Raw genomic sequence first — 26802 nt, 5'->3', positions numbered from 1 at the left:
GGTCATGAGGACAGAGCCCGCATGAGGAGGATTAGTGCACTTAGAAGAACAGACAGGAGAACGTGTTCCATCTGCTCCCCACCACATGAGGATACAAGAAGAGGGTGGCTGTCTGCAACCGGGAGAGGGCCTTTCCTAGATAGAGCTCCACCAGCTGGCTCCCTGATCTCGAACTTCCAGCCGCCAGAACTGTGAGAAATAAATTTCTCTTGATAAGCCGCCCAGTGCAGGGTATTTTGCTATAGCAGCCTGAGCTAAGATATTATATAAACTTTAGTTTCATATCTTGGTAAAACTTCTTTGGAGGGCATTTAGACAATAGCTATGAAAACAAAACTGTGTACCCATTTCACCCTAAGCTTCTACTTTCAGGAATTTATCACACAGATATATACCTAAACAGCTTATAAAAATGTTTATGGGGATATATATATATATATAGTAATACTGTTAGCAATAAAAAGATTTGGAACAATCTAAATGTTCATTTTATAAGAGTCATTAAATTCAGACAATGAAATGTTCTATATATGTTTAAAAACAATGGAATCAATTGGAAAACAATGCCCAAGATGCATAAGTGAAAAATAATGTAAGTTTAGAACAATGTGTACAATATACCATCATGTGTGTAAAAATATTTAAAAAGGAAAATGTGTATGCACATAATACAAAATAATAATAGAATTAGAATGATACATCTGTTTAGCAAGTAGCCACCAAGTGTTTGCTTAAAACAAATAACAACAACAAAAACACTTTCAGGTGCTAATTGGGTCCACAAGAACACCACAGCAATCTCTAAAATTTTGGTTTGAACAAACATAAATTTATGAGGCATCCAGGTATTTAAATGAAATCAAGGCCCTAATAGATCAAATGATGCCATGTAAATATACCTAAAGTAGAATGACGTGTGAATTAACATAAAATAGGGAAGACTACACATCATACGGTCCCAACCTCTAAAACATGTTCAGAGGAAAGTGAGGATCTCTATGTAGACGCCCCAGTATAGGCACAACTTAGCTTGCTGTTTCCATTGTTATTCAAAACTGGTTGTCAGAAACAGCTGAGTCTCCAAACCAAGCCCACAGCCAGTACAAGCTATAAAAAGCATTTTCTTGTCACTAAGAGAATACGAGCAGGTTTAGCACATCTACTATTCCACATTTCAAGTATTCAAATGACATTGTAAGGTGATTATCAAGGAATTTTGCTAGAAGATAACTTTCTTTCTAAATCTCTTCAACCAGGCATGATATACAAATTCGTAATACATCTTTCCTATAATTAAGTAAACTGTTCCCTTGCTTCATAGTAACTCAGCAACTAATGACACCTACGTGATCTTACTGGAGGGAAAAAATCAGGATTTATTTATTCCCAAGTAAACTCATAGGAAATGGACATGTTAATTGATTATTCTGGTAGTAAAATAATTGAGAAAATACATTTTAATCATATTTCTTCTTTTCAAAACCTTTTTATCATTGTTCTGAATTGTAACTATATTGCCAAATAGCTGCATTATATTTTGTCATTTTGTCATCTTGCCACAAGAAAAAATATCTGCCTTGGGAATATTGTTTAGTCGAAGAGTGTATGAGGTGTCTGAAGGGAAGAAAAAAATTACATATATATTTACTCACACAACACAATACACTCCTTTAGTAATGCTACCACTAGAAAACACTAGCTCTTATAACGTTTTCAAATTCAATATAAAATATATAGAACATCTAAAATAAGATTGTCATATATATAATCTGACCATTTTCAATCATTCAGTTCTGTTTGCAATCAGTTTCAGAAAACTTATCATTTGCCAGGGGCTGAGTTTGAAACTGGGACACAAAGATCATTTCTTCCTTCAATAAGATCCAAATATAATAAAGATAGGTATGTAAGTTTAAAAAGGTGTGTAAATTTAAAAAAAAAATAAACTTCAAGAATTGCAGGAAAAAAAGTCTATATATGTGCAAAAGAATAAGTGATCCATTCTGATTGGTAGACGGTAAGTAAAATCAGAATATGATTTTGAAAGGATTAAATGAAGTTCACCAGGAGAGAAGAGGGAAAGAGGAAAGTAATTCCAGGCAGTGGGAATAGCATACACAAAATCATGAATTGTGAATATTATCATGCTTTCAAGGAACTGTAATTATTGAGTATTGCCAGAAGGTAAAAGGTTGGGAATGAGGAGTGAGAGGAGTTAAGGGCTGGAGAATTAGATGTAGGCCAAATGAAGACAAACCTTAAAGATCATAGATGGAAACTTGGAATTTATCTTGAGAGAAATGCAGAGTTCTAAAGAGTTTTCAGCAGAGGAATAGTAAGATCCAGTTTGCTATGGAGAGGAGGCAAAGCAGTTGCAACTAAGTAAGAGCCTGATCAAATCATCATGTTAATCATCTAAAAATTACACAATGTTATGTGTCAAATATATGTCAATAAAGCTGGAAAATGGGGAAAAGGGAAGTATATGTTACCAGTATCTTGATTAGGCTCTCCCTGTCCTCCCCCAAAAACAAAATTGACAAATATTTAGCTAGACTGACAAAGCAAAAAATTTCAAATTACTAAAAACAGGAAAGAAATGGGTGACATTACAGAAAAAGAATTGATCTTATAGGAATAAAAGACATAATAGGGTAATAAAACAAACAAACAAACAAAACAAATGCCAATAAATTAGATATCCTCGGTGTAATGAACATATTTCAAGAAAAATACAAATTATTGAAATTGACTCAAGAATAAACAGAAAATATGCATAGATTTGTAACATGAAAAAAGATTGAGTTAGCAATCAAAAAACTTCCAACAAAGAAAAGCTGTAGCTCAAACGGCTTCACTGGTAAATTGTACCACATGTTTTAAGGGGGTTTACTACTAATACTTCAAAAATACTCCTAAACTATAAAAGGGAAGGGAATGCTAACTCTTTCTGTGAGGCCAAAATTACCCAGATGCCAAAACAAACCAAGACATCACAACAAAACTACATACCTATATACCTAATGACTACAGGCAAAGTTCTAGAAACCAAATCCAGCAGCATATAAAAAAGAATATTCACCATGACCAAGTGGGATTAATCCCAGGAAGGCTGGATTGGTTCAGTCTACAAAAATAAATCAGAATACACCATATTAGAATAAAAGGTAGAGGGTGGACACATGACATCTCAAGAGCTGTAGAAAAAGAATTTGACAAAATCCAATTTCTTTTTATGACAAAAGACTCTAATAATACAAAGGAACTTCCTCCCCCTGATAAAGTGTATCTATGAAAAACCAAAAATAAAGCCACAACCTGCACATATACATAAAACCAAAATCACACTTAACAGTGAAAGGCTGAAAGCTTTCCCCCTAATATTAACGAGACAAGGATGCCCACTGTAGCCATTTCTATTCAACATTGTACTGGAGGTTCTAACTAAGGAATTAGGGAAAAAAAGAAAAAAGATCCCGATTGGAAAGGAAGGAGTAAAACTATGTGTATTTGCAGTTGACATGATTTCATAAAGAGATAACCCCAAAGAATCCACAAGAACACTAATAATACACTAGAGCTAGTAAACAAGTCTAGTAAGGTTACGGGATTCAAGAATATACAAAAAATCAGTGTATTTCTATGATAATGAATGATGAAAAATGAATTCATGATTCAAAAATGAAGTTTAAGAAAGCAATTCCATTTATAACAACATCAAAAAGGATAAAATACTTATGGACAGTTTTAAGAAAAGAAAATATACACACTGAAAACAAAATCTTGTTGAAAACAATTAAGACCCAAATAAATGTAAAGATATCCTATGTCCATGGAGTCAAAGATTAATATTGTAAAGATGGCAGCATTCTACAAGTTGATCTACAGGCTCAATACAATCTCTATCAAATCCCAACTGCGTTTTTACAGAAACGGTAAGCTGATTCTAAAATTCCTATGGAATCTCAAGGGAACCAGAATAGTCAAAACACTCTTGAAAAAAAAAAAAAAGTTGAAGGACTCATACTTCTCAATTTTGAAAGCCACTATAAAGTTATGGTTATCAAAGTAGTGTAGGATTTGCATAAGAATAGATTCATAGATTAAAGGGTCAGAACTGAGAATCCAGAAACAAATCCATCAATTGAGTTTTGACAAGGTACTAAGACCATATGTATTACTTTCCTGTTGCTGTTGCATCAAATTACCTCAAACTAGGTAGCTTAAAAGAACAGCAATTTAATTTCTCACAGTTCACAGAAGTAAGACGTCAAGGTGTCAACAGGGCCTCACTCCCTTTGGGAGGCTCAAAGAGAGAAACTGTTGTTTGACTTTTCCAGTTTCTGGTTGTTGCTGGCTCCCTTGGCTTGTGCCCATATCACTCCAACCTCTGCCATTATGTTCACATTTCCCTCTACTCTGGGTGTCTGTCTTTTCTTCTGTTTCTTATAAAGGCACTTATCTTTGAATAAAGGACCCACCTGGATAACCCAGTATAATTTCATCTCAAGATCCTTAATTGCATATGAGATCGGACAATTAAGTTCGCGAACTCTTCCTAGAAAAAGTGCTACATACCTCATTGCTGAATATCACTATGTTCACCTTCAAAATACTCCCCTTGGGAAGCTAAGCACCGATGCCAGTGCCTAGTTCACCCTTCAAAGCAATTTTGGAACTCTTTTTCTGGAATGGCCATCAGAGCTGTCATTGTATTACCCTTGTGTCCTGAATGTCATCAAAATGTCTCCCTTTCAATATTTCCTTTCTCTTCGGGTAAAGAAAGAAGTCATTAGGGGCGAGATCAGGTGAGTAGGGAGGGTGTTCCAATACAGGTATTTGTTTACTGGCTAAAAACTCCCTCACAGACAGTGCCCTGTGAGCTGGTGCATTGTCATGATGAAGGAGCCATGAATGGTTGGGGAAAAGTTCAGGTTGTCTACCTTTCTCATGCAGCCTTTTTAGCACTTCCAAATAGTAAACATGGTTAAGTGTTTGTCCAGTCGGTACAAATTCATAACGAATAATCCCTGATATCAAAAAAAGGTTAGCAACACTGTTGCAACAAGTTTGTGAACTTAATTGTCAGACCGCATATGCAAAGATTGTTTTCCCAAATGAGATAACATTAACAGGTTCTGGGGTTTAGAACATGGACATATCTCTTAGGTGTCACCATTTAACTCATTATACCATTCAATGGGAAAAGAACAGTCCTTTCAACATATGATGCTAGGACAACTTCATATCCACATGTAAAAGAATGAATTTGGCTCCCTACCTCATACCATATATAACAATTATGTCTACATATAGCAAAGCCATAAATTTAAGAGCTAAAACTATAAAACTCAGAATATAGACATAATTATCTGTGACACTGAATTTGTCAACAATTTCTTAGATATGACATCAAAATTAACCAAAGGAAAAAAATAGAGAAATCAAACCTCTTCAAAGCTGAAAGCATGTGTGTGTCAAAGGATTACTGAGAAAGTAAAAATACAAACCCAAAGAATGAGGTTTTATTTGCAAATAATGTTTCTGATAAGGGACTAGTATCCACCATATATCAGTACTTATAAGCTATCATCAAAAAGACAAGTAAGCCAATTTTCCAATTTTTAAATGGGCAAAGCATTTGAGTAGACATTTCTTCAAAGAACATGCACAAATGATCAATAAGTACATGGACAGATGGTCACTGTCATTAGAGAAATATGAATCAATACCACAATGAGATACTACTTCACATGCTCTAAGTTTGCCACGATTTTTTTTTTTTTTTATGGAAAGTTAGCACTGACAATGATGTCGAGAACCTGCAACCTTCATAAGTTGCTGGTGGAATATCAGAATCACCTTATAAAATGGTTTGTCGGTTCCTCAAAAAATTAAATAGAGTTGCCATACAACCTAGTAATTCCAGTCCTAGTTATATAAGAGAATTAAAAACATGTACACACACACACACACACACACACACGCACAACACACGAAAATGCTTGTTCATGAGTGTTTATAGAAGCATTATTCATAATAGCCAAAAAGTGAAAACAGCCCAAACATCTATCAATTGATGAATGAATAAAGCAATGTGGTACATCATACAATGGAAAACTATTCTGCCATAAGAAATAAAGTACTGGTCCATGCTACAACATGGGTTTACCTTGAAAATATTGTGGTAAATAAAAGAAGGCAAACAGAATATGAAATGTTCATATAGGAAAATCGATAGAAACAGGAATTGGTTCCCCTCCACCCCAAGGTTGGGGAACTAAAGAAATTAGGAGTAATTGTTAATGGGTATGAGTTTCTTCTTGTAGTGATGAAAGTATTCTAAAATTATGTAGTGGTGGTAGCAAATCACAAGGTTGTGAATCCAACAAATGAACGGTATAATTTAAACAGGTGAATTGTATCGTATGTGACTTATATTTCTAAAATATAATTAAATTTAAATAAATTAATGAACTATAGCTGCCCACAACATGGATGACCCTTATAATGTTGAATTAAAAAAATTATGTCACAGAAAACATACAGTAAGTGCTACATATAGTAAGTTCCTCTTTTTGTAAAACAAACGTAAGAATATCTAAAAGGCTAATAAATAATAAAAATAAAATTCAGGAATCTCTTTAGTTGTGGGGATAGCTCAAATATGTATGCTATGCTAATGGTAATATTTATTAAGTATGGTAGCTGTATGAATGTTTATTTTATAAGTATACCTCTTACTGAACATATATGCTCTGGTATGCTTCGAATTGTATTAGGTTGGTGCAAAAGTAATTGCGGTTTAAAAGGTTGAAAATAATTGCAAAAACAGCAATGACTTTTGTACCAACCTAATATATAATAACAACATTTAAGTTATTTGGTTTTCAATTTTAGGTGTCTGAGCAAATGGTAGTGTCAATAATAAAAACAGTGGTACTAAAAGCAGATGACCTGTCATTTCATGACATGAATCAACCTTACTTTCTTTAGTCATTCTGCTCACTATTCTTCCTCTAATGATTACTTCTGATTCACCAATCTGTTGATGTCCAGCCAGCTGAGTCAGGAATTGGGCTTTTTATAGTCCTAGAGCATCAAAAGTGAGTCATCTACTCACTTCTGGCACAGTTCATTTCAAAATTATCTTCCACCTCCTCTTAGCTAAAATTAATCTGCCTATTATTTTATCTAAGCTGGTATCATTGTTATGCCATGTTTAATATTTAAATTCCAATTTCCATTTAAAGCATGATGCCCTGTAATTTCCCATTTGTTGAATAAAAGTTATCTCAGCGCTTTATGAGAAATTTATGTACTGGACTAGAGCAACATCACTGCTCAGATCCAGGGTAAAGAGTCATCTTGAAAAACATATCTATTGCAAAAAGACAGGTGATTTTTGGAAGGTTTTGTTTTTAATTCTAAAAGCTTCTCTTTATCACTTTATCATAAGGGAGCTCTCTCAGGAAAAGAAGAGGCTGCAGTAAGCCATCCGGGTTATGGGAAGAGCCAAGGAGGAGACAAATAGGTTAAAAAGAGGAGGTCAGAAATGAATGTGCCAACTGCCAGCCTTGGGATCAAACATCAACTGTAGACACAGAAAAAAGATGGAACTTAAGCTCTGTGACTACTTAAAGACTCTCTCTCTCTCTCTGGTAAAAGAGTCATTAAACTGGTGAAAATTGCCAAGCAACAACTATTTAAAGCCTTTGGAAATTGACTTAAGGGGAGACAATAAATTGAGAAGCATTTATTTAAAAAAAAAATCTAGTTTCAGTAAGAACAGTGGTCGTCTGTGGCATTTGATCTAGAAACTGCTCCCATTACCACCACCAGCCCCTGCTTCCTACTCTGCGTTGCAGGTTTATTCTGGATGAGCAAAGCCAAGAAGAGGGCAGCTCCCTTCTCCCTACTCCCCACCTCCTCTCCCCACCTCTCAGTTGTAAGGCATTGGTTTCACTCTGGGAGTTCACCCTCATCACCTGCCCAAGATCTATGTTTGAGAAGATCTATTTCAAGAATAGATCTTGGAATAAATCGAGTTTCCCAACACTTCCCAACTCCCAGTCACAGGATCTATCCTTGTCAGACAAGACAAGCCATAAGCTGCACGCCAAAGAGACTTAGGGCTTCCATTGCCCTACCCTGCCCCTCACCGGCTCTGTCCCCAGCATCTGCTCATAAGGCAGAAGTTCCATGTCAGTTAGGTTACCTCAAGAATGGAATGGAGACTACCATTCCCCCAAGCTCCCTCTTAGACCAGAGGAATTCGTCCTGGAGAAAGGAATCCCTCTGGAGGAAACACATCCTATGTCTGCCTACCAATTTACTTCCAGCACAGTTAACAGAGCTTCTGCTAAGGGGGAGGCAAGACTTGAGGAATGGTAGCTCCACAGCACTGCCTGAGGGGGCTGACTTAAATGGGGACAGACAGCACAGGAATTTCTGTCTAAAGGTATCCTCCCTCCAATAGAGATCATACTGGTAAATAATTAGAGAAGAATTTGGAGACAAGCAGCAAATAAAACAGACCCACTAGAACTTTAACAATAAAGGATATGAGGGGGGAAAAGATAGCCAAAAAGGGCCTGATGAGATCACACTCATCCCTAGTAGTCTGGAAGATTATGCACACACCCTAGGGTGCCGCCACTCTGGAGCTGTTGGAGAGCGGTTAATTCTTGGCTGAAAGCAGTATACGTTTGAAATCTTCCTGAAATGGATGCATTTTTTTAGGCACTGGAGGATTAATCACAGTCCCCAATCAGTCACTGGATAAAGACTATTCTAAATTGACCCAAGAGCAACTTGTATGATTCCAAGCTTAAAGATTTTTAAGAAGAGACAAATTAAAAAATTCTGGCACTGACATCAGAGATGACACACTTCAGAAGAAATAGACTTCATGGAACTAATCCAAGTAACAAACAAACAGAATCAAACAATTAACAAGTCCCAGAGTGAAAATCAGAAACTATTGGCAATACATTATATGAAATACCTAATTTTTATGAAAAATGAGACATGCGGAGAAACAGGAAGAAACAGGCTATCTATACACAAGAAAAGACAATCAGGCAATAAATAATAGTTTTGAGGGGTCCCATACATTGGATTTAGTAGGCAAAGATTTCAAAGTAGTTTTTATAAATAAGTGCAAAAACTAAAGAAGAAAATAATGCCTTAAAAACTAAAGGAAAGTAGTATTCAAACGCAGAATATTAACAAGTATATGACGTCTGACATGTTCATGAACTCATCCTGGAAAAAGTGCTACAGACCTCATTGCTGAATATCACTATGGTCACCTTTGAAGTGCTCCCCTTGGGAAGCTATGCGCCAATGCCAGCACCTAGTCCACCCTTCAAAGCAATTTTGCAACTCTTTTTCTGGAATGGCCATCAGAGCTGTTGTTACCGTTGATGTCCTGAATGTCATCAAAATGTCTTTCTTTCAATATTTCCTTTATCTTCAGGTAAAGAAAGAAGTCACTGGGGGGCAGATCAGGTGAGTAGGGAGGGTGTTCCAATATAGTTATTTGTTTACAGGCTAAAAACTCCCTCACAGACAGTGTTGTGTGAGCTGGTGCATTGTCGTGATGCAAGAGCCATGCATTGTTGGCGAAAAGTTCAGGTCATCTAGCTTTTTCATGCAGCCTTTTCAGCATTTCTAAATAGTAAACTTGATTAAGTGTTTGTCCAGTTGGTACAAATTCATAACGAATAATCCCTCTGATACCAAAAAAGGTTAGCAACATCATTGCAACAGGTTCATGAACTTAATTGTCAGACCTTGTAAAGAAATTACCAAAAAAATGTACATTTTAGGGGTGAAATGTACAATGACTAAAGTAAAAAATTCAAGAGACTGGACTCAGCAGTAGGTTTGACCTGGCAGAAGAAAGAGTCAAAGAACTTGAAGAAAAATCAATAGAGATTATTCAGTGTGGAGAACAAAGAAAAGAAGAAGAAAAAAGATGAACACAGCCTCATAAAACTTTGAGGCACCATTAACAGCAGCGATATCTGTATAAATGAGAGAAACAGGAGAGAACAAGATGGAAAACATATTCAAAGAAATAATTGCTGACAACTCTCCAATATGCTAATTAACATTAATCCACACATTCAAGATTAACTAGCTCCAAGTAAGATATGCACTAAAAGATCCACATCTGGGCAAATAAAATGTTGAAAGCCAAAGAAAACAAGTAAATCTTGAAGCAGGAGGAAACTGACTTACCATATATAACAGAACTATGTTTAATTCTTACTGATATAAGTAAAAAAAGCAAAGTTTTTGGTATCATTTTAGAAAATAAGGTTTCTCAGTAAATGATCAAAGTAAGAGATTGTTAACACCCTTTTCAGCTGGAGTGTGTTCTTGGCAGATACTGGGTCAGTATTTGAATTTTTTCTTTTTTCCCCTCAAAGTAAGCATCAAGTTTTGAAGATTTTCCAGGAAAGTTCCAACCAAACTCAAGGAATATGTTGAGCTCTCTTTCAGGGACATAAAAAAGAGAGAGCATTGCCCCATTCATTCTATGAAACTTGGATAACCTTAATGCCTTTTCTAGTTAGAAATGCCCCTTATCTGAGTTTGAGAAGCATTAGAGAACATATATGTTTAAAGTTATTCAGGGTGGGGAAGCCCTCAGTATTGGTCATCACTATTTCACCCACAGAAACTGAGGCATAGAGACCTAGGTAATACAGCTAATAGTGGTAAAAGTAGAACTGGACGTCTAGTGGTCTGGTTCCAGAATTCATGCTCAATTTCATTGCTGAACACTTAGCATCCAGCTTGGCATAGAGTAGATTCTTAATAATGATGGTTTAAACTGCTGATGTGGCATTCATATTTGGGGAAGCTAATCTATACTAATCTATAGTGACTTTATTGGTTTTATTTAAATTTATATTACACATAAACTTATTGACTGTGCATTTATATATTTAAAAAAGACTAAGTTTATTTTGTTAATAAGAGCTTGGTATTTTAGAATGAAAATGCTTTAAGAATTATAACTGAATATCATTACCAGTCCTACACAATGTAAAAGCATTTATATAATAATATAATGTTTATATTATTATATACTATATATGTTATATATATTATATATGTTATATATATAATATATAATAATATAATATATAATAATATAATATTAGCTTTCCCTGTCATTTCAGAAAAGATTCTGAAAGGAATTTGAAATACTTTATGTTGTCTTCAAGACACTCTTTAAGCTAAAACTAATTGCTTATAATTATAATTGTCAAAATTCACTATAAATATAGCCTTAAAAATTAATTTTAGAATGTTGTTGGTTACCAACTGACCAAATGATACTCAAACTAAATGTTTTCCTATTACAAGAAGAATGATACTGGCCACTATTGATACTATTTCAAGTTCCCTTTGAAGCCACTAACTCTGAGGGCATTTGAAAACCTTTCATTTCCTTCTTCTTTGCTATCCCTCACAAACTTGTTGTGAGCACCTAAAGTAGAAACTCCTAGGTCTCCTTCACTATAGAAATGACCCTAGTGACCAAAGCTGGCATTTTTACCTGCTATCTGCAGAGCAATCCTAGAATCTGGGATCTTTAGTCATTTTTACTGAACTGGCACAGTGAATTTTTCAGATTTCCTGTTTTAGTACCACTAACCTAAAGAGATAAGTCAGACAAAAGACACAAATAGGTGGTTATAAAAGAAACAAAAGATTATGATATACCAAAAACAAAACAAAACAAAAAAAACACCAGTTCTACCAGGAACCAAATTGAAAGACTGAGATATCATTTTGTGCATGTTTAATTTGCAAAGATTTTAAATAACAATACTTGTAAGGAGGTCAAGTCATGTAGAATAGAGTGGAGATTCTGTAGCCTCTTTACCCTGTGTTTGAATTCTGGACCCATCATTTACCAGCTGTTACTTAAAATCTTGGTTTTAAGTCTTTAAATCTTTTGCCTTGGTTTCCTCATTTTTAAAATGGACCTTATAGTGTCTACCTTACTGTTTTGAGGATGGAACAAATTAGTATTAATGAACATGCTTATAACAGTGCCTGGGACATATTAATAGTTCCATAAATGTTAGCTATTGGTATAAGTAGGAAGTCCTATAATTTGGCATATACTTTCTAAAAGGCAATTTGTCCTATATGTATCAAAAACATTTTAAAAAGTACCTCAATTTTTTATCTTGTAATCCTCCTAGGGAATCTATCCCAACAAAATAGTAACTAATTCAAACATTTATGTGATTTATTAAAGCACATAATTTGAATTATTAAAGCAACCATTTTGATAAATTTGAAACAAATCTCCAATATTTGGGGAAAAAGTCAATAGAAGTATTACATTTATAATGGACTTTTTCTAATGCAAGTACAACAATTCTGATGGAACATCTACTACAGGCCAAGATAGAAAAATAAGGACCTAATTTACCTTCCTGCCTTAACTAAAGAACTAGATACAATATATGGAAAAAAAGAATTCTTTTTCACATATTGTACAATAGGAAGATCAGGACTGTGATTCCTGAGAAGACAGAAACAAATGACATTAAAGCCTACAGTTGCCCCAGTTTACCCAGAAGCAATTTCCCAGCCATAGTGCAGTGAGAAGGAAACAAAAAGAACCTCACTGTTTTGCTGAGTGAAGGCAAGTATCCATGAAGAAGAAACAGCACGGAAGGAGAACTCTAGAGGTCTGCAGAGGGACCCCCTTAAATCTTTGGCTTAGTATTGATCTGCACATGTTTGAGAGGAAACCTTTTGAGGCTAAGGAAAGAACCACTGAAAAGAAATTGACAGCATAATTTCTGAAGCTCACACAGCACTAAAAAATTTGGGGACCCACAAACCAGAATGGAAAGATATCAAAATGCATGAGGCATTGGGTAGAGTTGTCAGAATGTATTACCTTAGCAATGAGAGTAAGTCACCACTAGATTGAAGACATCTTTGTATGTTCCCTAATAAAGCTTAAAGACTTCAAAATGATTTAACTAATTCCAATTAACTGCATTGCACAATACAAATCTCACAATGTACAAAGTAATACAACAAAATTTAGCATCCCCAAACAAAAATATTGTCTTGTAACTAATAAAAAATTACTAGGCATTCAAATAGGCAGAACAATATGATCCCTAACTAGGATAAACATCAATCAATAGAAACATACATCGGCAGAAAGAGGTTAATGGACAAGGAAATTAAAACACGTCTTATAAATATACCTATGATTAAGATATAAACAATGAGCATAATGAGAACAGTAAAATATAAATATATACTATATAGCGTTTAGAGGTAAGAAATATAGTATCTGACATTAAAAAAATACATAAAATGTGATTAACCAGCAGAAACATTGCAAAAGAGATGATCAGTGACTTGAGGATATGGTAATAGAAACTTCAAAATAAAACAGGAAAACTGAACAGAGCACCAGTGAACTTGTAAAACAACATTGTCGTAATCGATCACTGATATTTTAAATTAAATAAATATTTTTAAAATGAATGTTTTAATTTCTAATATATTGATAGTTATAACTCACATAAACAAAATTTATGAAAGATTCCAAAGAGCTTTTAAGAGTATAGAAAGCTTCAGAGACCAAAAAGTTTGAGAACTATTGCCCTAGAACAACTGAAAATAAGTAAATAAAGAAGGCAAACCGTGGAGCTTATAAGTCAGTCGTACAGATAAATTGGAATTCTAAAGTACTCAATGTATCCAAAATAGGCAGGAAGAAAAAGGAATGAAGACAAATTGGATAAATAGCAAAGAAATAGTAAAATGATAGAATTCAACCCAACCATATTGATAGTTGCATGAAATGTAAATGGTTTAAACACTCCATTTGATTATCACACTGGAGAAGAAGTAAAACCCAACTATATGTTGCCTTTCAGAAATCATTTTAAAGGTAAAGACACATATTTGAAATTAAAAGAATAAAAAAAGACCATTTAAACAGTAATAAAAAGACAAACTGGCTGTATCAGTATCAGGTAACACAGACTGCAGGAGGATAATTACAAGTGACAAAAAGGGATAAAAAGGACTGAACTATCTTAAGCTATGCATACACCTAACAAGAGGTGCAAAATATATAACACTGAAATTGATGAAAAGAGACAAATCCATAAATTATAGTTTGAGATTCAACACTTGCCTCTCAATAATTGATAAAAATTATAGACAGAAAATCAGTAAAGATGTAGACAACTTAAAAAGCATAATCCACCAAATTGGTGTAATAGATATTTAAACAACATGCACTCCCAAAATAGCAATACACACTTTTTTCCAGTTACACATAAAGCATTCATCAAGAGATGAGTTCATCATACATTTCTCAATAAATTTGAGACACTTAATTCAATTAAACATAGATATGTTCTTTGATGCATAATATTAAACTAGAAAGCAATAAAAGATGACAGAAACTTTCCAAAGATTTAGAAATTAAATGATGTACTTCTAAATGTGAAATAAAACAAAAAGTCTGAAAATATTTTGAACTAAAAGCTAATGAAAACTAAACATATCAAAGGTGTGGGATGCAGCCAAGATATAGGAGGGAAATCTATTGCATTAAATGCTTATACTAGAAATCAAAATCATGATCCAAGCTTCAACTACAAGAAATTTTAAAACAGCAAATTAAACTCAAAATAAGCAAATTGAGGGAAGACATACAAGTAAGAATAGGAATATGAAGACAAACAGGAAAATAATTGAGAAAAATCAATATAATCAAAAGCCACTTCCAGAAGATTAGTAGAATTGGTAAGCTTCTAGCCTCACTGGTAAGAAAAAATGTCAGAATATAAGAAGAGTCACCATTACTGATACCACAGAAATTGAAAGGATAAAAGGGAATATTTTAAACATGTTTTGAACAATTTTATGACAAATTTAAGTACAGAGGTGGAATGAAAAAATTCCTTGAAAGACACAACCACTAAGCTTACACAAGACCAAGCTTACTCAAGAATAGTTCATCTGAATAGTCTATGTACCTTTAAAATTAAATAATTAAAAACTTTGCTACACACAAAAAAATCCCATCAAGCCCAAAGAAATCACTGGTAAATTCTTCCAAACATTTAAGAAAAAAATAAGACCAATTTTATACAAAGTCTTCCAGAAAACAGATGAGGAAGACTTTTCCAAGGCCAGCATTATTCTACAACCACAACCAGATAAAAACATAAGAAAATTACAGCCTCGTATTATTAAAAGAACTAAGTATAATAATTTAAGAAAATGAAACAGTAAATTATATATTTAAAAAGATTGTATATCATCAGTGGGATTTATCCAAAAAGTACAAGATTGGTTTAACATTAAAAATCCAGCACTGTAGTTAAGCATATTAACAAATTAAAATAGAAAAGCCATGTGATCATATCAGTAGATGCAGAAATAGTGTTTAACAAAATTCAGTTCCCATTCGTGACAAATTCTCAGCATCCAAGGAATAGAAAGGAACTTCTGCACTCTGACAAAGGTCAATTACAAAAATCTATAGCTAATAGCAAACTCAACAAGTATAAGAATTTTTCCTTTTAGAAATCAGGGACAGACAAGCATATCTAAGCCAATCACTTGTATTCAACATTACACTGGAGATCCTAGCATGGGCAATAAATAAAACAATAAAAAGCAGAAGGAAGAAAGAAGCAAAACTGGCTTTATTCAAAGACAGAGTTTCACACAGAAATTCCTATGGTCATCTATATATCACATTGTGTGTTCACATTGTACATCTGAAATCTATGTAACTTTGCTAACAATTGTCACCCCAATAAACTTTAATAAAAGGAAAATTCTTATGGTCTCCACAAAAAGATATTAGCTCTAATAAGTGAATGTTACAGTTTGCAATATACAAGGCTAACACACGAATCAATCATACTTCTATACAGTAGCAACAAACATTTGGAAATTAAAAATTTTAATCTATCATTTATAATATCAAAACTATAACATTTAGGGTTACAGATAACAAAATATGTTAAAAAGAAACCTGTAGATAGAATATTACAAAATACTGATGAGTGAAATTAGAGAAGACCTAAATACATGGAAAGATTTATATCATGGTAATGGATTGGGAAGCTCTATAGTTAACTCTCCCCCAAATACACAGATTCAACAAAATACCACCTAAAATCCCAGCAGGTGTTTATGTAGAAAATGTTAAGCTGATTCTAAAATGTGTATGTAATTGTAAGAATCTAGAACAGCCAAAACAATTTTTAAAAAGAATGAAGTCAGATGACTCATACTATCTAATTTAAGACTTACTACAAAGTTATAGTAACCATGGCAATATCGCACTGACACACACATATGTTAATCGATTTTCAACAAAGGTCACAATGCACTTTAATGGAGAAAGGACAGTGTTTTCAACAAGTGCTACTGGAATAAATGAATATCCATTATGTAAAAAACAAAACAAAACCCCCAATACTTACCTCACAGTATAATTTAAATGGCTCTTTAAAAATGGTAGATATGTTAACTAGATGGTGAGAATCCTTTCATAATGTAATGTATAGCAAATCACCAAGATGTATATTTTAAACATCTTAATTTTGTGAATGATACTTCAATAAAGCTGAAAACAAGTGGATTTTAGTCATAAATATGAGAACTAAAAGTATAAAACTTCCAGGAGAAAATATTTGCAGCCTAAAATAGGGAAACATTTCTTAGACAGGACATAAAAAGAACAAATCACAAAAGAAAAATAAAGGTTTCAGTTTAGAGATCTTCAAAATTGAAAGCTTTCATACTTTAAAGGCACGATTATGAAAACGAAGAATTAAGCCACAGACTTGGAGAAAACATTCCCAATACTTACATATAATAAAGGAATTATATCCAGAATATGTGAGGAATTCTTACAATTCAGTTTTTTAAAGTTCAATAAACACCACAAAATTTGAATACATATGTCATCAAATTTATATTAATGGCAAGTATTGTGATAGGTTGAATTGTGCCCACCCCCCCACCCCCATTCACACGGAAGAACTAACCCCCACTACCTCAAAATGTGACTATAATAAAGACAGCTTCTTTAAAGGGATAAGTAAGTTAAAATGAGGTCACTAGGGTTGGCTCTAATCAAATTTGACTGGTGTCCATGTAAGAAGGAAAGATTAAGACATAGACATACATAATGGGAAGACCATGAGAAGACACAGAGAGAACATGGCCATCTACAAGCCAATGAGAGAAGATTCAGAAGAAATTAACTTTGTCAACACCTCGAACTTAGACTTCAAGCCTCCAGAACTGTGAGGAAATAAATTTACGCTGTTTAAACAGCACAGTTTGTGGTACTTTGTTATGGCAGCCCAAGCAAACTAATACACACATGAATATGTTCAATATCATTAGTTACATGAAAAATGCAAATTAAAACATACTAGAATGGCCAAAATTAAAAAGATCATCAACATCAAATAGTGGCATGGATGTGGGACAACTGGAATTTTCATACATTGCTGCTGGGAATGGAAAATGGTACAGCCACTTTGGAAAACAACTTGGCAATTTGTTATAAAGTTAAATATATACTCACTGTAAAACCCAGCAATTCTACTCTCAAATATTTACATAACAGAAATGAAAACATATGTTCACTGAAAGGGTAGTACTCAACTTTTCATAGCAGATTAATTGTTAATAGCAACCAAATGAAAATAACCAAAATGTTCAATTTGTAAATGGATAAACAAATTGTGGTTTATCTCTATAATGAATTACTAATCAGCAATTAAATAGGAAAACATTCCTGATACGTACAGCATTATGGATCAGTCCCAAAACTATTACACTAAGTGAAAGATGCCAGAGAAAAAGTTATATACTGTGTTTCCATTTATATGAAATTCTAGAAAATGCAAAAGTATTGTGACAGAAACATCAGTTGTTGCCAGGGGTGGATAGGAGATTGACTACAGAAGGACACAAGAGAATCTTTGGGCTGATGAAAATGTTCTATTAAATGATTTTTGACAGTGGTTACACAATAGTATACATTTGCCAAAACTCAAATTATACAATTAACTGATGGATTTTTATATATAAATTATTCTCAGTAAAGAGGATTTTTAAAACAAGGATTTACAAAGTGTTTTTGATGGCATGGGGAAAATGTATACAATGGTAAGCAAAGAAAGCAAGATATTAACTGTAAAATGCTTTTATGATGCTACATTATAAAATATAAACTATACTTTCCTCTTAGTGTTGGAATTATTGGTGTATTTATTTTGGTACTCTTTTCAGTAATTTCCAGGTTTTTTTGTGGTAGATACGTAGCTCTTTCATTCAAAGAAAAAAAAGCTATATTTGCCCCTTTGTTTAACTTTCAAGAGCCACCTAAAGTAGAAGTTAGTCCTAAGCTTCCTCATAGATTGCTTAGGGCACTGAAGCATAAAAAACAACCCGAGTGTTCTCTCAGCAAGGATTCTGGGTTTGGAAATTTACCTCAGCGATACAGACAAGAAAAATGCCTTTTCTGGGCTATCCAATTTTAAAAAAAGAAAGGATAATAATTTACCTACTACCTTAAAAAAAAAATCAGAAATAATTATCTTCCACACAAACAGGACTCCAAAGGAAGATAAGTTTGTTCAATAAGGACTTTCAAAGAAGCCTAGGGTTCTTGAGATTTGGTTTCTAGGATATGTTTCTTTGGATTTTTATATTTGCCACTGCTGGCAGTGTAAACCTAACTCAGGCTTATAGAATCTCTTTTGTACAGTAATTTTTAATCTAATTTTGGTCAAAGACACCTTTGAGGATTGAGAATCTTTCTCCTGATAAATAGAGACTGCCATAGTGCGTTTACAAATTCCCTGCTTCTTTTGGAAAATATTCCCCACTTGGCAATTGTGCCTAGTTAAACTTGAGTAATTCTAGTAGTTAGGGCCCAAATAACTCCTGGCTTTCTGCTGTTTAATAAATCTGAAAATTTTGAATTATATGGTTTACTACATACTTACTACTTCACAACATATTAACTAGTGCTTTATAAATGAAGTTTTTCTTTTTTCAGCAAGTGTTTTCTGTACCCAAGGAAACTGAGACTCCCAATTCTAATACAAGTGTAGAGAATTCCCATTCCTGTTACAACTGATTTATCTCACCTGCCACAACACACCTATTTATATGATACAATTTATAAATCCTTGGTGTTAATAAATAATATCAACTTATATTGGTACTCACCAAGTGAGACTAGATTTAAAGGGGAACTCTCATGATCAGTTCACTGCCTTGTTTCTATATATTCAGCTTTTTGTTTAATGAACCCCTTTTTATTGGAGTGTCAGAAAAGTAACTCAGCATGAAAAGGCACCTTGATCACAATCAGCAGCATCATTTTCTCAAACAGCAGACAACCCCATTTTGTCATTTATAGAGTAACATATAGAGATCACAGGAGCACACAGACAATCTCTGATTTTATTGCATTAAACCGATGGGATTATCTTTCCCAATACTCCTGGCTAAGTATAACTACAAATAGCCACAAAGACATTTTTCCTATTGGTTAACCTCTTTACAAATAAAAGATTCCTCAGAATAGGGTGCATATGCAATGAATCTATTAGAGGCTTAAGTTGCATTAATACTTCTTTTACAAAGAATCAAAACACATCTCATTTGATTTCTGTATAGAACAACAAGGCAGTGGGAATCACTTCAGCAGGCTCTCTCCTCTCTTAGGGATCCAGGACAAAATATTCCTAAGAATCCATAACTTACTTACAAAAGAAAGCAAAAACAATGCTTCCGTACTTATTAAATGTTTCTACCAGCTTGAATTCCCCTGGCACCATTCTGGTTGGAACCCTCCTCATTGTTTGGTTGCCAATGTAAATTTCATAATAGTTTCACTTTCAAATACATAATGATAAGGTGAATACTGTGATATTAAATAGCTCCTGAGTGCAGCAAGTAGGGCAAAATAAACTCACACAATTCTTATTGCTTCAAGATATATATATACATATATTTCCATTCCAATGAAAGTTACCTTATTTCTTTCGCTTTAGAACACAAAACAAAGGAAAGCTCTTACATAGACAATTGACAGAGGCTACTAAAGTGGGAGCATCAAATAACTGATGACCACCTCCAACCCTCTCTATACCCACAATTTTATGTTCTTTCCTTCAGGTGGAAAGAAAAACAAAAAGATGAATGTAGCTACCATAATTCAAGTTAAAAAATACTGTGCTTAGTACATAATTAATTAAGAAATCTAAAATAATTAAGAAGATTCTTTAGCAACTTGATAAAGTACAATCATATTCTTTTCTAAAAGATTTGCCTATAATTGTATTTATTTCTAGTTAAGGTAAAATATCACTTGTCTTGAAACAGATGTGAAAGTATCCTTATAAGGTACTTTTCTTTGACATTGGTATTTTAACACTATGATTAAACCAGATGGAAGGCAACTTTTTTCCCCTTTCTTAAAAAGAAAGAAAAAAAGGGAGAGAGGGAGGGAGAGAGGGAGGGAGGGAGGGAGGGAAGAAAGAAAGAAGGAAAGAAAGAAAGAAAGGGGTGGGGAGGAAAACAAAACACACAAGCCCAACTAGGTACTTTCAGATTCTAGTTGCCATAACAACTTGAGTCAGCTTCCATCATTAAATTATCTTTTGATCACACTTATGGCTTTTTCTTGTGTGTAACAAGTAAGAGATTCATTTATTTCACTTAATTTTCCATTGACGAAATTCCTCTCCTTTTGAAAACAGTTCATTGTCTATTTCATTAAAAAGAATACTATAAACTTCCCCACAAAACTATAAGGTGCAAGGGGTCCCCAAAGAAAGCTTGGAAGTATTATACTGCAGTTTCACAGACTTCTAATGATTTATTTAAAGGGTATTTTGTTTCCATGAAAATTAAATACTTCTGGTGACTTTACAGCGTGAGAATTACCCATATATTTTTCTCTGTTTCAATAGGCCAATTCAAAAATTGTTTATGATAACACCACCCAAACATATTGCAGTAAAATGCTTTCCTTCTGGCCTCTTTCGTCTATTGTTTAATCTCTGGATATGAACACATCTGGAAAACAGTGAAGTCAGTGGGAAGTGTGAGAAGCTGGTATTGAAGCCAGTTGCTTCCTAGCAATAGCACTTGGGGAAAAGTAGGCTCATTTGTCAAGTGACCCCAAAGCAGGAAATCAGGGGGCACTGGGGAACGATAATAGCATGTGCAAGGTGCAAAACATAAGTTAACATTTACCTTCCCAAAGTGGAATATTCAATATTCTCTATAAACAGGGCGCCCCAACTCAGAAGTCAAAAGAACTACAATGGCTCAGTGTATAGAACTTGTCACTCTTCCGTGGTGAAGGAGGGCCAATTTGTGTGTGTGTGTGTGTGTGTGTGTGTGTGTGTGTGTGTGTGTGTCCAATTCATTCACAGATTGTTACCATTGTAAAACAGCATAAAAATATTTACAAAAGTGAAATTAAAAAGCCATTACAAAATACAAAACCAAATTTTAAATTATAGAGTCAAGCAACATAATATCTTAAATGTTTCTAAACACTTACCCTCAATTTCTGTCCAGACCTCCTCACGAGCCAGAGACAGTTTACAGGACAGCACAAATTAGCCGACCACTGCACTTAAAATAGTTCTGCTTTAGAGGTGAGCTTCTCAAACTTTTTGAGCATCCCCTGGAGGCCTGTTACATAGAAATCCCTGAGCCCCCGCCCTCCCCAGTGGTCAGAGTCAGACTCAGTAAATCTGGGATGAGGGTGGATAATTAGCATTTCTAACAAACTCACAGGTGTTGCCCATAGATGGGTAACAGTGCTACAGAAGACTTGATGTGCTGTATATGACATTATCCAATGTTCTCACTTTACCAAACATAAATATCCTGAGAGTTGGCTGAGGGTAAGATTACCCAGGAGAGGCAGGAAGCTACAGCTTTAATCTCTCCAGTGGTTCTTCATTATTTTAACACAAACGGTAAATGGTATAGGTTAGATCACAAAATTCTTTAAGATCTGCATCATTCCCCCCAGCTTTGCCAGTTTGTCCTTCTGGTACACTCCTTATCAATATAGTATTTATGCTACAGCCGCAAGGAATTATGGGTAGATGGATTCTGAAAGTGCTAGAGTTATGTTGTCAGGCCTTCACTCTCTCATTCTCTGTGCCTGGAAAGCTATTCCCTTCACCTAAATTCCTCTCTCTCCCTCCTAATCATTCTTGCAACAAATGTTTTTGGCTGCCTAACCAATGTGAGTTTTATACGAGGTTTAAATAAGATCATGCATTTAAGGGGCTTAGTAGGGAAAACAGCACATGGCAAGCATTTGATGGAGATGGAGATATTGACAATGGTAATGGCAAAGGGAATGAGGCTATATGCAGACTAGAGTATCTAACACTTTGTTTTGTACCTATTAATTTATTTTTAATTGGGGAATATTGGGGAACAGTGTGTTTCTCCAGGGCCCATCAGCTCCAAGTAGTTGTCCTTCGATGTAGTTGTGGAGGGCGCAGCTCACTGGCCCATGTGGGAATCGAACCGGCAACCCTGTTGTTCAGAGCTCGCGCTCTAACCAACTGAGCCATCTGGCCGCCCCTGTAACTACTAATTTTTAAATCACCTCAATTAGACTGTGAAGGTTCATTGCAGGAATTGTGCTTTTTACATCGAAATTTCCATTCCTAGTGAGGTCTCTAAGATACAGAAATGTCTTAATAAATGCTGCCAGACTAAGAACCTGAAGGAATCATGAAACACAAGTACACTTCATCCTAATTCTTTTCCCACTATGCTGTATCCTTTAAAATTTCCCTTTTTCTAGCCTCCTTATCACAGAGTTAAAAAAATAAATAAATACAAGGAAACATTCCCTTTCCATCATTTTAAATAATCCTTGGGAAAAGCAATTCATTTGTTAATAGACGTAGATTATTTCAGACTTTTGTTTTAAATGGCCAAGCATTCGTCATTCATGTAAATAGAGAGGGGGCTGTGACAGCTGTGCAGGTGTCACTCAGCTCTCCCCTCAAGAAAGAACTTGACCTTCAGCTGCTAGTAGTACAATTTCACGATCCATCTCAGCTTTTAACTCAAGGCCACAATCCTCTCAGGCAATCACCCCATTCAATGACAGAGCCTACCAGGGGACTAGGGCTTAGCTGTTTCTGCCTGGTTCAGGATTCCTCTAATGAAGGGTCTCTACGCGAGAGCTCTTTTTGAGCTGGCAGAGACTTTCTGATCTGCATCAAGATATGAGGCTATTCCTCCCGAGATTGTTTCCATCCCCCTTCCCTTTCACAGGTGTGTCTGATCAACGATGCTGTCTGAATGCTTTCTCTGCCCTAACCTGCATCTCTCGTCTCTCATCTTTCACAGGCATTACTTATTGCTTGTGTGTACGCACACCTCGTTTTATTGCACGAAGACAAGACCCTCCAAGAGCAAAAAGATGACGACTCACTTTATTGCGATATTTTGTTGTGGTGGTCTGGGACCGATCCCGCAGTATCTTCAAGGTATGCCTGGGCTTTCAACTTCACCTCAGAGTTTTCTTCATAATGGCATAGGAGCATGAAAATGCAAAATAATGCTTTTGGCTTTCTCAACAGGATACTAAGCATTGAATCCAACTGGGGTCTAGCTAAGAACTTGAACAAGATATAAGCAAGACCTGCTGAGCACTTCCCACATTTATCTCTGTGATTACGCAGAGATGGGTAATTGTGTCTCCCACCTGCTGAAACACACTCCAGGCTTTACTGCCACTTGAACTTCTCTTTCTATCTTCATTTTCCTCTATTGTGTATGTTCCTGATGCTTTCAGACTCCAGGATCAATATTCACAAGTCACACTTGTTTGTATTCAGAGAAGCAGCACAGCCTCTGTTGGTGTGTGAAGGCAATTTTAGGTGCCTTCTTGACTATTTAGCAGCTGAGAGCAGGAAGATACAACCACGTTATTTTTATATACAGACAAAAGCTGTAGCTATGTCAACACAGGAATAAATGGTGAGGAAAGTTTGTACTAAAGCAGTGGTTCTTAGTCTTTTTTAGAGTCTTAAATACCTTTGACGATGACACAAAAGCTTTAGATTCAATCCCTATATAAAAGAAGCACTACTATCTACTATTAGCAAGAAGAGTTTAAAGTACTTGTTCTACTATCATCCTTTCATTTTAATCAATGTTTTACTGTTAATTATGAGTACACACTCAGATAACGTTTTACTATATAGATTAATGTTTTTCAGTCATAGTCATTCGTTTTTAATTAATGTCAACTTGGCAGTTTATGGAATGGTCCCTCAAGTGCTAACTGCAGTGCTTTCCCTCCCTAATATCTACAAGATATCTTCCAGATAGAAACCAAAATTCTATCCCTTCCCTTACATTTGCAGGACACTTGGCTTCATGCTACTCTGCTTGGATCATAACCTACAGTGATCCATGGCTATCACTGATGTGCCTCTCTGTGCACAGGTTCAAAGGTGAGTGTGACAATTAAATAGCTGGGGGGATTCACAGGCCCCTTTGGGAAACTGATGAAAGCTATAGATGTTTATAAATGTACATCACACATTCACACAAACTTTTGTACATAATATCAGGAGGTCCACAGACCTCCCAAAGCCCATCCATGGACCTTCTAGGAGTCTAATGACCTAACCCCCATTTTGAGGATCCTGCTCTAGAATGAAAATAATTGCATTTATCCTATTGCATTCAGCTCATAGAGTCAGAGTATATGGAAGCAGTCAAAAGTACCCTGAAGCCACAGTCAGCAAGTTCTGACTTTCTGAATGATGAATGTTCAGACACTGTTTATTCTGGGAGAGACAAGTTTCCGGTTTCTCTTCTCAAAGGTGAAAGAAGAGAAGCAAACTTGCTAAGTGTTACAAGATCAGTTACAGAGTTATCGCTTGTCATTATGTTAGCAGAACAGTCCTTAGGCCCTCCCCTTCTCTCCATTGAGAAGGTAGAACTTAAAGCACTTTGAGCAGCCATCATGTTCCAGTGTGACACTGCTTCTGCTAAGAGGCGTCCCTGTTATATGTACAGAAGAAATAAAATGATGTCAGAGATTTGTTTCAAAATAATACAGGTGGAGATGCATATAGATAAAACAAAACTGGTCATGAGTGTATATTTTCTGAAGTTGAGTGATGAGTGCATGAGGGTTTTTATACTATTCTCTCTACTTTCATATGTTTACACTTTTTTTGTAATAGCAAAATTGAAAAGAGAGAGCAAGTAATGTCAATGTTTATTTCAAAGGGAAAGGCAAATCCAGGTAAAATAGAGAGGCAGAGGTATATAACCTTCTTTTCAATCACTGGAATGAAGGGATTTTCTAAGTCGTACTTGACTCTTTTCTACATGACCACAATGTCTCTTGGGTTCCCTGTCCATTTTAAAGGACACCCTCTCAGATTTTTCATTCATTCAAGGAGGTATTAAAAAATAATTTCAGAATGGTAAAACAAATATTAATTCTTGGTTAATGCGTAGCATACGTCACCATCCGTTCATGGACTCTCCACACCCTCTTTAGGGCTTTAGGGCTACTTGGTAAATGAAACAGAGCTCCCAAGATACTTGGATAGGCAGCAACTTGTCCTCTGCTCTCAGCTTTTCACACTGCCCACATTCTTGCCTATCTTCTAGACCCAGTCAACTCAGCAATAAAGAACACAACACCAAGGGATTAACAGTGATCGATCTCATTATCTCGGAGGCTAAGTTTTTTGCACCTTTAAAATGAGCGAAGTTGCAGACTGATCTACCCAACAGGATTTTTTATAAACCATAAATTAAGTTGTTAAACAAGACCATGACTATGACAGCTATTTGTCAATGCTAAGCATGTGTTTAAAATTGTGTTTGATGGAGTGATCCCTGGGGATCTCTGAGAGCACAGTATTCCCTCTGTCTAATCTAGACTTCCGTCAGAATAGCTCCTCTTCCCTCTGTTCTTCTCTATGGGGTTCTGTGGAAAATTTTCATAGGAAAGAGGGTGTTATTGCTAATGAAAATATTGAAAACTACCATTTTCAATTCGTACATGAAAGATAAGGTTACAAGTTGGTAGTTACTGCCAACTAAATACCAGTTAGGGGACAAAACATCCCTGGAATCATGAGTCCTGTCAATGAAAATTATGATTTGATTTACAATACATATCTATACATGTGAATATACATATATATATGATATATTACATATATGTGAGAGATATACACACACGTTTGTTAGATACATAAATTGATTGATTTCACAAAGAATTTTCAAGTCTGCATTAAAGGAACAAGAGTGGGCTATATTTTCAGGAGAGGGCAAGCTATGAAAACAGCAGTGAAAACAGAATAAGAATTAGATGACCTGGGTTTGAATTTTAACACTATTTAACACCAGTATGACTGCACAAAGTATTTTATGTGTTTGTGCCCAGTTTTCTTATGTGTGAGCTATTGACAATGATACTTAGCTTGTTGCAAAATTTTTTAATGCCTGATATTCCCATATGAGACCTACAAAAATCACTGCTAGGATAACTGCTTTATCTGAGAAGCTACTACACTTCATTTTTTTAAAAGCTAGAATTATGTAACCATTCATGGCTTCCATATTGCTTCACCTTTCAGAAAATTCAGAGTCCATTTTGAAGCCCAACAGTAACAGCTAGTTTGACCCTTATAGTCTGCGAATTTGTAT

Source organism: Rhinolophus ferrumequinum, chromosome 4, assembly GCF_004115265.2.
Source record: "Rhinolophus ferrumequinum isolate MPI-CBG mRhiFer1 chromosome 4, mRhiFer1_v1.p, whole genome shotgun sequence".
NCBI lineage: Eukaryota > Metazoa > Chordata > Mammalia > Chiroptera > Rhinolophidae > Rhinolophus > Rhinolophus ferrumequinum.
The sequence above is the reverse complement of the archived record's forward strand: the minus strand, read 5'-3'. Positions refer to the sequence as shown.